This window comes from Muntiacus reevesi, chromosome 2, assembly GCF_963930625.1.
Source record: "Muntiacus reevesi chromosome 2, mMunRee1.1, whole genome shotgun sequence".
Lineage (NCBI taxonomy): Eukaryota > Metazoa > Chordata > Mammalia > Artiodactyla > Cervidae > Muntiacus > Muntiacus reevesi.
In genome coordinates this window covers 212,824,399-212,836,626 of record NC_089250.1, presented here as the reverse complement: position 1 = coordinate 212,836,626, position 12,228 = coordinate 212,824,399, and the positions used below count along the sequence as shown (strand labels likewise).

The 12,228-nt window shown below is 48.9% G+C and overlaps 1 protein-coding gene across 7 annotated transcripts in view; it reads left to right on the top strand.

Moving 5' to 3' along the window:
* CUX1 (cut like homeobox 1) overlaps positions 1 to 12,228 on the top strand; it is a 347,907-nt gene that overhangs the window by 285,362 nt on the left and 50,317 nt on the right. The gene's annotated exons all lie outside the window — the stretch shown is intronic.

Genomic DNA, 12,228 nt, shown 5'->3' with positions numbered 1-12,228 from the left:
TGTTGGCTTCCTTGGCTGCACCTCTGCAAGGAGCAGTTGGCCCTCTGAGGAGGATCAGGTGTACTTCTTTCTCCCTGCCTTTCTGGGTTGGCCAATCTAATTAGCAAGTGCTGGAGACCTTAACGCAGCCCTGGCTCGAATTCAAGACACATTAGGGAAATAATGGACGCAGTTGTTTTTACTAAGAGTTTCCCGGACCTTTGCATGGAAAATTAGCCCTGCCTCTCGCTTGAACAGAAAGCCGGCCTCCTGTTAAACTCTCCAAGTATTTGCTGCCCCATCAGAGTCAGGACCCAACTTGGCAGAACGTGACAGTTTTTAGATCAAACTCCCTCATTCCTAAATAAAACAAGAAATCGCCTACAGTTCCAGGTCAGCTATGATCGATGCCAAAACCTTCTCTATGTCTGAACAAATTCTTCAAGAGTGGCCTTTTACTTTTTATTGTTATAGCAAGCCCTTGCTACTGTGCTGGAACATTCATATGACAGTCCCATTTCCAACATGGGAAAAACTCACAGGGCTCCTCAGAGGGACGTAAATGGTATTTGTAAGAAATCAAATTACTTTATAAAATAAAGTGATTTAAACTCTTGGGGAGTCTGCAAATTGAAGGAGGGAGGGAGGAGGAGGCAGTGAGCCCCTGGGTAAAAGTGAGCGCTGTAGAACTTTCCCCTGGTTTCTGTGAAGAGGCGGGAGGAAGGCCTCTCCATGTTGCCGTCTGAGCAAGATGGGCTTCTGCAAGGTGCTCAGTCGTGTCCGACTCTTTGTGACCCCTTGGACTGTAGCTTGCCCAGGTTCCTCTGTCCATGGGATTCTCCAGGCAAGAATACTGGAGTGTGGGTTGTCACTTCCTTCTCCGAGCAAGACGGGAGGTAGACTGCAGACCTCCCCCTCGACACGCACTCTGTGAAGTCAGCAACTGGAAAGCCATCGATAGAAATAATAATTATGGTGATTGTGGGGAAAAGTGGAAAAATGTTTCTAATATTCTAGGAAAATATAAAATTTTTTTAATATCATGATGGTGGCCAAGTGAAAATGCTTCTCTGGATCAGGAAAGACTAGAAAGTGCTTGTCAGAATGAAAAGAAAGGTGACCAATAGTGACAAGATTAGGGTGGCAGTTTTCCTCATTTAAAATTTCTTCACTATCAGCCTTACCCTTTTAGGAGTGTTTCTAAAAATTAAAGTAGCTATGCCTTTCAGGATGTGGAACTTAGATTTGAAAAACAGAATTCTCTTACAATGATGAGTGTTGACAAATTGTTGGGATGAATGGCTATTCAGTTCAGTTCAGTCGCTCACTCGTGTCTGACCGTTTGCAACCCCATGGACGCCAGCCTTCCCTGTCCATCACCAACTCCTGGAGCTTGCTCAAACTCATGTCTATCAAGTCAGTGATGCCATCCAACCATCTCATCCTCTGTCATCCCCTTCTCCTCCGGCCCTCAATCTTTCCTAGCATCAGGGTATTTTCCAATGAGTCAGTTCTTCGAATCAGGGATCCAAAGTATTGGAGCGTCAGCATCAGTCCTTCCAGTGAATATTCAGGACTGATTTCCTTTAGGATTGACTGCTTTGATCTCCTTGCTGTTTGGGACTCCAGGATCTTTGACAGCTTAAAAAAATCAGTGTCTCAGAGAAAGCTCCCCAAAGGGAGGGGAGTAATGCCTGTAGCCTAGGATTTCTCCAGGGTTCTGATTCCCTGCTCTCACCATGGCTACCATGGAATCCTTCCAAAGAGGCCCCCAGACCCAGAAAGATGCTCTGTCCTCAGTGGTGGCTTCATGAGGCCTCTGCCTGAGCCAGCTCAGCATGGTGGCAGCAGGTGACTGCAGGAAGGTAATTCTAACCTTGGGTTAGTCTGTTTCTGAATGTTGGTGAGAAACAGTCAGTGTCTGAGAATCCAGGCTGCCGAACTGGCCTGGCCACCGGTTTAGACTCCCAGGTGTGGGAGGACTTTGGAAGACCTGCCTTCTGTCCATAGCCTCCTTCTGAGCAGAGATAGTGCAGATCTAATGCATGGCTCTGTGCTTAGTTACCATGGCGATGAGGTGCCCCAGGAGCAGAGGGCCTCACTTATCTCCACAGTGAACTGCTGACACAGGAATCAGTTCTCTATGCTAAGAATTCCTGTCTGTCTCTTTCCACCCAGCCCCGTTACCCTCAGCGTCTCCATTTTCCTTAATGATTTCTCTGTCGAACTTGCTGATCGGTTCTATGATAAAAGGAGAGAAAAACTCAAGTTTCTGGTGCCATCATCACTTTTCCTCTCGGCAGTTGTAATCATTTCTGAATGTCCCTTTGATGATTCGAGCGTCGGGATGATGGCCTCAGACATTGAGGAAAGCTGATGCCATTTTCAGCAAGTGACCTCTGCTTATTTTGGAAGCTGTCGAGGCCTCCATGAAGAGTAAGGAGAACACAAAATTCCATGTTGACATGAGTAGCTTAAAAAGCAAAAACGGTTTTTAAAGGACCAGACTTCAGATCAGTTACCTGATCCTTTACTTCCCAGTAGTCTAGTTTTCTACACATTTTTTTTAATAGGTATTTATTTATTTGGCTGTGCCAGGCCTCAGTTGCAGAACTCAGAATCTACATTGCAGCTTGTGGGATCTTAGTTCCCCGATCAGGGATCGAACCTGGCCCCCTGCATTGGAAGCACAGAGTCTTAACCATTGGACCACCAGGGGAGTCGCTCAACACACAATTTCTGGGTTGGCTTCTTTCAAAGTTCCCAGTGTTGGGTTGTCTTTGATCTAATATGGCAAACCTATTTGAAAGCAGGTGATCCTTGGGGAATGGTCCTCCGTGCCTCTCTTTTGTTTTTCTCCAATCTCAGCCATCATCCATCTGGCTGCCCCTGCCCTGCATAGCAATAGCAATGCTCAAGGGAACCACAGGGAGCCCTCAGAGAAGGAGAAAGGAGGGGCTTAGTGAGGCTTGTCTTCTCTGAGTGTGGCCTGCAGTCATTGCTTATCAGTTAGCGGGGTGTTTTTTTAAAGGAGGAAAACCTGGAGCAGTGATGAAGGTGTGTCTATGTACATATGTGTAGGCAGGTACATAGTTAGATACGACTCTGATTCTATTGTTTTCTTTTCATTCTTTAAAGCTCATTTCATATTCATGGTTCCTTGGTGTGATTAATCTTTTTGCCTCACGGGAAAGGAGACAGGAGACAGCTCTTAAGAGGGGAGAAAGAAAGGGGAACAGATTTTCCTGGATGCAACTCAGTCTGTCATCACCTTACAGAGAACTGATAGAGAGGACTCGCCCATGTGCTCAACTTTATAACTTTTCTTGCTTTTTTTTTTTTTAATTTTTATTGGAGTACAGTTGCTTTACAATGTTTTGTTAGCTTCTGTACAGCAAAGTGAATTAGGCACACATACACATATATCCCCTCTTTTTTTGGATTTCCTTCCCATTTATGTCACCACAGGGCATTGAGTCAAGTTCCCTATACTATATAGTAGATTCTTTTTTAAACATAGTACTGAGTATGTTGTTGTTGTTCAGTCGCTAAGTCGTGTCTGACTCTTTGCAATCCCATGGACTGCAGCATGCCAGGCTTCATTGTCCTTTACTATCTACCAGAGTTTCTTCAAGTTCATGTCCATTGAGTCGGTGATGCCATCTAATTACCTCATCCTCTGCCACCCTCTTCTCCTTTTGCCTTCAGTCTTTCCCAGCATAAGGGCCTGTCATCTGTGGATATGTCAACCTAAATGTCCCTTGACAGAGGAATGGACACACACGTACATGCACAGGCATGCATGTGTGCACACAATGGACTATTACTTAGCCATAAAAAGGAACAAAATTGCACCATTTGCAGAGACATGGGTGGGGCTAGAGGCTGCCATACAGAATGAAGTGAGTCAGAGAGAGAGACACAAATATAGTATATTAACGCATACATTTGCAGACTTAAAAACAGTACAGATCATTCTATTTGCAAAGCAGAAATAGAGACACAGATAGAGAACAACTGTATCAGCTTTTGTAACTTGTTACTCTGAGTTCCTGACTGTTGCTCACAAGTTTCCACACCTTCTTCCCTTGGATTATTGCAAACTGTACAAGGGATGGCTCAGTCTCCTCTGATTAATTATAAAACACCCAGCTTTTCCCCAGTGTGTCGGGTAGGAACTGCGGGTTCCAAGTCTCTGCCCGTGGAGAATTCCATGGCTCCACGTCACTCTTCTCACTCGGCAGAGCACCAGTTGCCTCTTGAGAAGACAGCAGCTGCGTCCGTCTCTTAACGTGGGTGGTCTCATGCATGCCCCTCCCTGACTTGAGGCCACAGGGCTCTGTGCTTTATATGGCCATACACAGACATGGCCCCCGATTAGGGACAGGCCAGCCTTCCTTTTTAATGCACATAATGGCTTTTATTCGGTAACCATGACGTGGCCAGGAGATCATGTTCACAGTTTCAGTGCCTTTGATTTAGCAATAGGATCCTGCTGAAGCTTCCTCAAATAAGCCATTAGTTCCTCAATTTTTATTATTAAGTCAGGGTGTGGCATTTGGATAGCCATTAAATAAGAAAAGGAAGGGCTCATTGTACCCCCAGAAAATTCCATGGCACCGTCTAAAGCAGGCAGAGCTCTTCATTCTGTACCATCAACTAGATCTGATTTGATTCTTTTTTCTTTTATGGAAATAGATCAGTCATTGTAACTGTTGGTACTGTCTGAAAAGAACTATTCTAACCCTCATTTGTTTTGAGTAGCTGAAAAGATTTGTATATCCATAACTGATTTATACATGGCCCTAGACCACAGATCGAAAACAAAAGAGAATTCTGAAAAGCCATGTGTGAGCTGGGAAGTGCCCCTGCCTAAGTAGGTGGCCGCAGCTCATCATTAGTTCGGGCCTCAGCCTCTGGCTTCACTCACCCGCCATGGACGTGGTGGCCAGAACCAAGTGCTCATCCATTTCTTGGTTGTGCCCTGCATGGGAGTGTTTTAATATGACCAGGAGTGCCATGATGGAGGAATTCTCCATCTAAGATCAGAAAAGACAGGTTTCTGGAGTCAGACACAGCCTGCCTTACTGCCATCTGTTGTCGGGTCATGTGGGCACAGCCTGCCGGCAGGGAGGCCCCTGCTGCGAAGCGAGCCCCGAGGAGGGGGCTGAGCCACAACGGGCTCAGAGAGGAGAACATTCCAGGCCGAGAACTCTGCAAGTACAGAGGTTCACTGATGGGCTGGGACATGGGGGAGAACCTTTGGGAAAAAAGTGAAAGTACTCAAAGTCCCTACTTGTGGCTCAGCTGGTTAAGAATCCGCCTGCAACATGGGAGACCTGGGTTCGATCCCTAGGTTGGGAAGATTCCCTGGAGAAGGGAAAGGCTACCCACTCCAGGATTCTGGCCTGGAGAATTCCACGAACTATATAGTCCATGGGGTCACAAAGAGTCGGACATGACTGAATGACTTTCGCTTTCACTTTTGAAGGAAAGTGGTTTATGGAAGAATTTTGTCTTTTCTTTATGTAGAATGCTGTTGCTATTGCCGCCTTAAGGCTAATATGATAAGAAACCGAGTGTGACAGCAGGACGGGAGGGGGGCTTCTTGCTCCTCTGAGGTGACCTCGGTGACCTGTCCCCGTGGCGGCATTGGGATTCTCCCCTGGGATTCTCAGCCTGCTGCACCTTCCCCCTGTGGGCTTCCAGAGCATGGCGAGGCAGGCTGAGACTCAGGACACTCAAGAGTGGCCTTGGAGGCAGGCGAGGCCATAGCTGCCCCGCCTGGCCTGCAGGCCACAGGGGAGGAGGACACGCTTCTCACAAGCTTCCCGGAAGCGTCACCCACTTCCCCACGTCACCTCCATGCCTGTGCTGCTCTTTGCTCACCTAGCCGTTCTGAGCGTCTGTGGGATTCTTGGTGGCGCCTGGCCACGTGATCCTGAAACAGCCTCCCTGCAGCATTAATCAGGAAGGCAGAGAGCACTCAAGGATGGGACAAGCCAAGCCTGGCCTCATCTGCCCTCCCCTAGGGCACACCACACTTGCAGGCCCCATGCAGGCTTCCCTGGGGAGGCAGCCACCAAGCGAGACAGCCCAGGCCATGTTGCGTATCAAAGCAGCAAATGTTGTCCTCAAGATCCCCGGGAAAGGCTGCTCCAGCACACATCAGCCCCCAGGGGTCTCTGTTCCCCTCCGAGTTGGGTTCATCACTGCGTCTCCATAAAAAGAGGATAGAATCAGAGAGACTCTGTTGTTCAGTCATTCCAGTCGTGTCTGAATCTTTGTGATCCCACGGACTGCAGCACACCAGGCTTCCCCCACTTCACCATTCTCCCTGAGCTTGCTCAAACTCACATCCACTGGGTCAGTGATGCCATCCTACCATCTCATCCTCTAACCCAAAGTTAGAGATTTGACTTTTATAAGATTTTTATTTATTTATTTTTATTTTGGCATAGCTTCATTGCTATGCAGGCTTTTCTGTAGTTGCAGTGAGTGGGGTCTACTCTCTAGTTGCAGTGTGCAGGCTTCTCATTGCCATGGCTTCTCTAGTTGCCAAGTATAGGCTCTAGGGTGCGTGGGCTTCAGTAGTTGCTACTCCCAGGCTCTAGGACAGGCTCAATAATTGTAGCAAATGGGCTTAGTTCCCCCAAGGCATGTGGGATCTTCCTGGATCAGGGATGGAACCTGTGTCTCCTGCATTGACAGGCAGATTCTTTACCACTGAGCCACCAGGGAAGCCCTTGACTTTTATTTTTAATTATAGTTTATGGTTTTGTTTTTTTTTTAATAAGTAAAATGCATCATGGCTACAAAATGCAGGATTTAAAAGAGCTTACACTCCTTTTAAAAAATAAGTCACCCTCCCACCCTCATCCTCAAGCCCCCAGGCTCTCTCCCCAAAGGCACTTCTGCTGGTTTCCTGCAGAGAGCCTGTGTATCTAGGTGTTTGCTGCACATAGAAAGGCGCACACAGGACTCAAGGTGTGCCTTGCTTTTCTCACCTGGCAATAGATTGTAGAGACTCCCCCAGGCCAGCACATAAAGAATTTCTTTCTCTTTTCCCTACTATAGGGAATTCCTATATCTAACCATACCATCCTTTATTTAACCAATCACTTAGATTGATTTTTAACAGCAGAACCTAAAACACGATCCTGCAGTAAGCAGCCTTGAGCATGTGTGAGCTGCAAATGGACACAGTGGGCTCAGAGCCAACTGCAGAGGGCTTGTCTTGTCTTGGCCTCTGAGCAGCTATGTGGCCTTGGGCATGTGACTCGACCTCTCTGTGTCTCAGCCTCTCTGTGTCTCAGTTTCTTCCTTAAAAGAGGAAAAGTACCTATCTCCTAGACCATAAGGAGTTTTAAATCCATGTTTAAAAGCCTCCAGAGAAGCAGCTGGCACTGAGGAAGTGCTAGTTGAGTGCCTGCTTTCCTACTGCTGCCCTTGAAACCACTGCCATTAGGTCATTTCACACACATGAGGATAGCTATAGGATAGCAAGGATAGCTATAAAATCATGCATGTGCACACCTGACATGTCAGGTTCCTGGCTTTAAAATAGGAAACAGACCCAGCACTCACTTCTTGGGTGGAGACTCAAATGGGAGCATTGCTGGGCGGTAGCTGGCGCAGAGGGTCAGCCAAGGGAGGACTTGAATGCGGCTCTCCAGCATCCTGGCCTCCCTGAAATGTTGACCATCCATCTGCCATTCCATGAGGTTGACCCAAAATCTTGAACTTCAAGAGTTAAGACTGCAGGTCATTGCTCAGGCCATCTGGGGCAAACTCAGAGCCAGGCCATCTCGTCTGGATACACTCGTCTGGGTGACTGTGGGCACAGTTGGCAGCCCCATCTCATTCGGCCTGAACCCTCGGTGCTGGCACGCCCTAACTCCCCTTTAGGAGGAGGCCCCAGCAAGCCCTGGACACAGACCTCTGGGCGCATCTCCTTTCTCTTCCCCTTAGACTTTCTTTGGAGAATGGAATTTACAGTACACTGGGCATTCAGTGCAAGAGGCAAAAGTAGGTCACAGGAGCAAATGAGGTCTTGTGTTTTCAGTTTTGGTTCCAGAGAAGGAAGAAGCTTAAATGTGTATAAACGCTCAGGTAATTTTTTTAAAGGTGCTAAGACTACAATGAAGAAACTCACATGTTTGCATCTTTGATGTGCCAAGGGCAGTGCTAATACCTTTAATCCCTAATCAGGGAGCAGAAATGATATCCCCCATCTTTTAGATACTCAGAGTGAGAAGCAGTTTGCCCCCATCAAGGAGGAGGTCGAAGAGGCGCAAGCACTCTGAGGCCAGAGTCTTGCTGCCATGGGGGTGCCCGAGAACTCGGTCCCCCACGACAGGTGAAGGGTTGGTCCCTGAAACTACACTCAGAGAAGTCAAGGCCACGTTTCAAAACAAAGAACAAAACTGGGCCCAAATGATAAATGGGCAGATATTTAAAAATCAGATCCAAGATGAACAATTAACAGAAAATCACATGCCTCAGTTAGTACCGAGGGCATCCCATCGTGTTTCAGGCTGGGAGCTGGGCATAAAAGAAGGGAACCCAGCACCAAGTCTGTGGCAGAGTCAGAGCCAAGTTCATGAAGCTCTGCAACAGAAAGGGTGTAACCATCTGACCTGTGATACAGGTCCATGCCGATTTCAGCCCCTTCCAGGCTAGATCTCAGGAAGACCCACATGGTGGCCCCCGTTCTTTCCCAAGTAAGGACAGCTTTATGCCCTCTTCCTGCCAGGGGCCCTCTGCCAGCCCAGGACCCTCAATTCCAGCCCCCTGCAGACTGGCCTCTGGGCCACAACCACACTCAGGAGCGAGAAGGGGGTCCCCGGGAGAACAAAGTGAGCCAGGCAGCCTCCGTCACCAGCTTCATCTTGATTTCGTGTCTTCCTCTTCCCTTCAGAACTGGATTCCTAAATATAGCCCAAGTCTGAATTGGCAGATGTTGGGTTTGTCCTTTACAAGAGGGCCAAAATTAGCCTGTCATTTGGCACCTAAATAAAGCAGCCAAACTGCCTTTGTACCAGCTTTGCAACAAGGAGGGACTGGAGTTGCCGCATTTTACTTGATAAGGAGACTTGCCTCAGAAGCCGGAGCATCACCTCTGAAACCAAGAGGCTGAGGAGGGGCATGCCTTCCTCTGACTGGACCCTCTCACCCATGAATTACAGTCAGTTCATTCCACATAGTTTAAATACCTCGTGAGACTGGAGGAGGAGGATCCATACTCCACAGAAACGGCACTTGGAGAGAACAGCCGTGGTGACTCTCAGTTGGGGAGGAAAAGAGCAATCTGTCCGGAGTGCCTGGAGCTGGGTGAGCACAGGGGCTCCCCAGGGGCAGCAGAAAGATGTTATAATCAATTACCACATCATAACACTGATGTATGATAATTACTGAGTGTTTCTCCTGAGATAGTGCAGCATTTGGCTGGAATGCAGTTCTTTCATGGTCCACTGCCTGATTAATATGCAAATAATAGGCTGATTGCATGATGAATGCAGAAAATGAGTTCGCTGATAACGTGAGCACTGAAGCGGGAAGATGATAAATTACTTTTACTGACTGTCGTACATTTAAGTACCCTTTCTCAACAATTTCATCACAAATTAAGTAAAGCAGTATGGAGAGATTAGGAGGATGTGTAAAATAATGTACCTTAATAGCTTTCCTAATACCGTCGCATGCAACGAAAATGTCACTCGGTTCTGCTCAGCACAGCCCAGGGCCCATGGAGGGCCAGATCGGTGCACTCACCTGCATGTTGTTGGGGAGGCGAGAAGCAGCCCACCCCACCAGCACATTCCATATCAGCCAGGGATTCTCTAAGGAACATTCCATCACAGCGCAGACATCGTCTGCACGCCAGGCTGCCCGGCGGTGTTACTGAGAGGAGGCAGGCTGCTCTGGGGGCAAATCCCAGAGCCTCCCCACAGAAGGGCATGCGGAGGCCTGCTGTCCACCAGGTGCCTCTGGGGAAGGAAAGTTTCTGAGCTGCAGGCCTAAAAGACTCAGAAGGAAAACACAATCCAAAAACCACCTCTCAGCTCCTCCAACTCTTAGAAACACAGGAAGATTAATTCCACCGCCAGAATGGCGGTCTGAGCTGCCTAGCAGACAGTAGCACTACCGGCGAAGGGCGGGCAGGTCCTCTCAAAGCCGTGAAGGGGCCCCCGAGAAAGAGAACACGTGCGCACAGGCACACGCGCACAGTGACTGATCTTTGATTACAGCAGAGCAGTTCAACTAGATGGTTTGTTTTTTCCCATCTCAGTAATATATATTTAGACTGTTTGTATGACATACATTTTCTCTTAATGCACAGGGATGCATTGATAAGTGCTCATACACACAGCTGGTTCGGTAATAAGGTTATTGAAGGTAATTTAAAGGCATTATTTCTAAATCAGTATGGATCTGTGGAAAGCTGGGAACGTCAGCACCGTGCCTCCCGAGGCAGGGCCAACCACATCGCCCAGGGTGGCTTCTGCGGCCTCGCCAGACTGGGGGTTCACTACCAAGGTTGAATTGTAGCCAAGGGAAGGGTTTTGACTTTTAATATTCCCAAACTCTGCTTTGACACACGTATGTCCTTGAGGGCTCATAAAAGATACACAAGAAAAATAACGCAAGCCTGGCGGGGGAGCAGATTTACCTGCAGTGCCCACCCCCCACGTGAGTCTCAGGCCCACCCCACCTAGGCAGCTTTCCCGGGTGTGGCTGGAGTCAACTCAGAATTGCCACGATCCTTCCCCCCCTCCACCCAACATCATGTGCTTTCCCAGCCTGGGGAGAAAAGAGGAGGGTAAGAAACCATCCTTCCCCTCCGTGAGGAGGTGAGAGAAGCTCCTGGTGGCACAAGGCTAAGGTACTGAGAGAGACTCAGTCGTGCCGCCTCACCCCCTGCGGCCTGCTGCAGCTAGCCCCCCAGGACGGCCCTCCCACCTCCACCCTCGTGCGCTCAGCCTCTTCTCCCAGATCTGTTCTCCATCCAGCCTTCCTTGTGAAAGCACCGCCACCCCCACCATTACCTGAGCAGGGGGGTCTGGCAGCCCACCTCACACCCTCTCTCCTCACCCCCACTCCCAGACGCGTGCCCACACACAGTTTTTGGTTCCTAAACATCCAGACCCATCTCTCCATACTGTATATCCGGCTGGGCCCCTGCCCTCCTTCAGATCCTTCCCCGGGATTAAAGTCCCGCCTTCTCAGTGTGTGACCGTCCCTCCTGCCCCCAGCCTCAGCATCAATGTCATAGTGCTATAAGCTGCCACCGCCCTCTGGACATCCCCCTCCTGGTCCTCGTGCCCCTTGGACATCCCCCCCCATCCCCCTTCTGGTCCTCATCACAGGGGTCTTTGTGACAGTGACCTCATAATGATGTCTGCCTGGGTCACCACTGTCCCCCACCTCCTAGCACCCACCTGGCACTGAGAAGGTCCCTTTATTGAATGAAAGGTTCCCCCCTGTCCCCCTACTGCTTTTCAAGGGGCTTGCAAGTCAGGCTTGGGGACATAAGCTGGCACAAGTTAAATAGAAACTTTGCATTAAATAAGTTTTCTTTGTTAATAAGTAAACTATTTTGGCTTTTAAGTCACTATAAGAGTTCCTTGCACATGCTCAGTCGCTCAGTTAGGTCCAACTCTTTGTGACCCCATGGACTGTAGCCCACCAGCCTCCTTTGTCCATGGAATTTTCCAGGCAAGAATACCAGAGTGGGTTGCCATTTCCTTCTCCAGGGGATCTTCCCAACCCAGGGATCGGACTCACGTCTCCTGCTTTGGCAGATGAATTCTTTACCACTGAGCCACCTGGAAAGCTCAAAAGTTCCTTAGGCAGACTTAAAACAATGTTCACGCACCAGCCCCTACTATCTCAGTTTTGCTATAGAAACAGAATGATTTGGTAGGTTTGCTGAGATTTTCAGTGACTTATGACAGTGCCCAGCCCAGGCGGGCTGAGGGCCAAAGAGTATTGCCAACCCAGGGCCAGCGAGGGGCCAGGTAGGGCCTGGCCATGGGAGGGGTGTGCACTGACGCTTGATGCCGTCTCTTTGGGAGAGGGCTTTCCCCAAGTCAAGAGGAGACCCGCTCAGGCCCTTGAGGATGGGGCCTGGGTCAGTGAGACCTTCCCCTTACTCCTCTGCTGGCGTCAGGTTGCAGGCCCTTGGAAAGCAGGCTGTTCTGTGGTGGGGCCACTTCACATGCTCTGATGTGTCTAAGCATGTTGTTG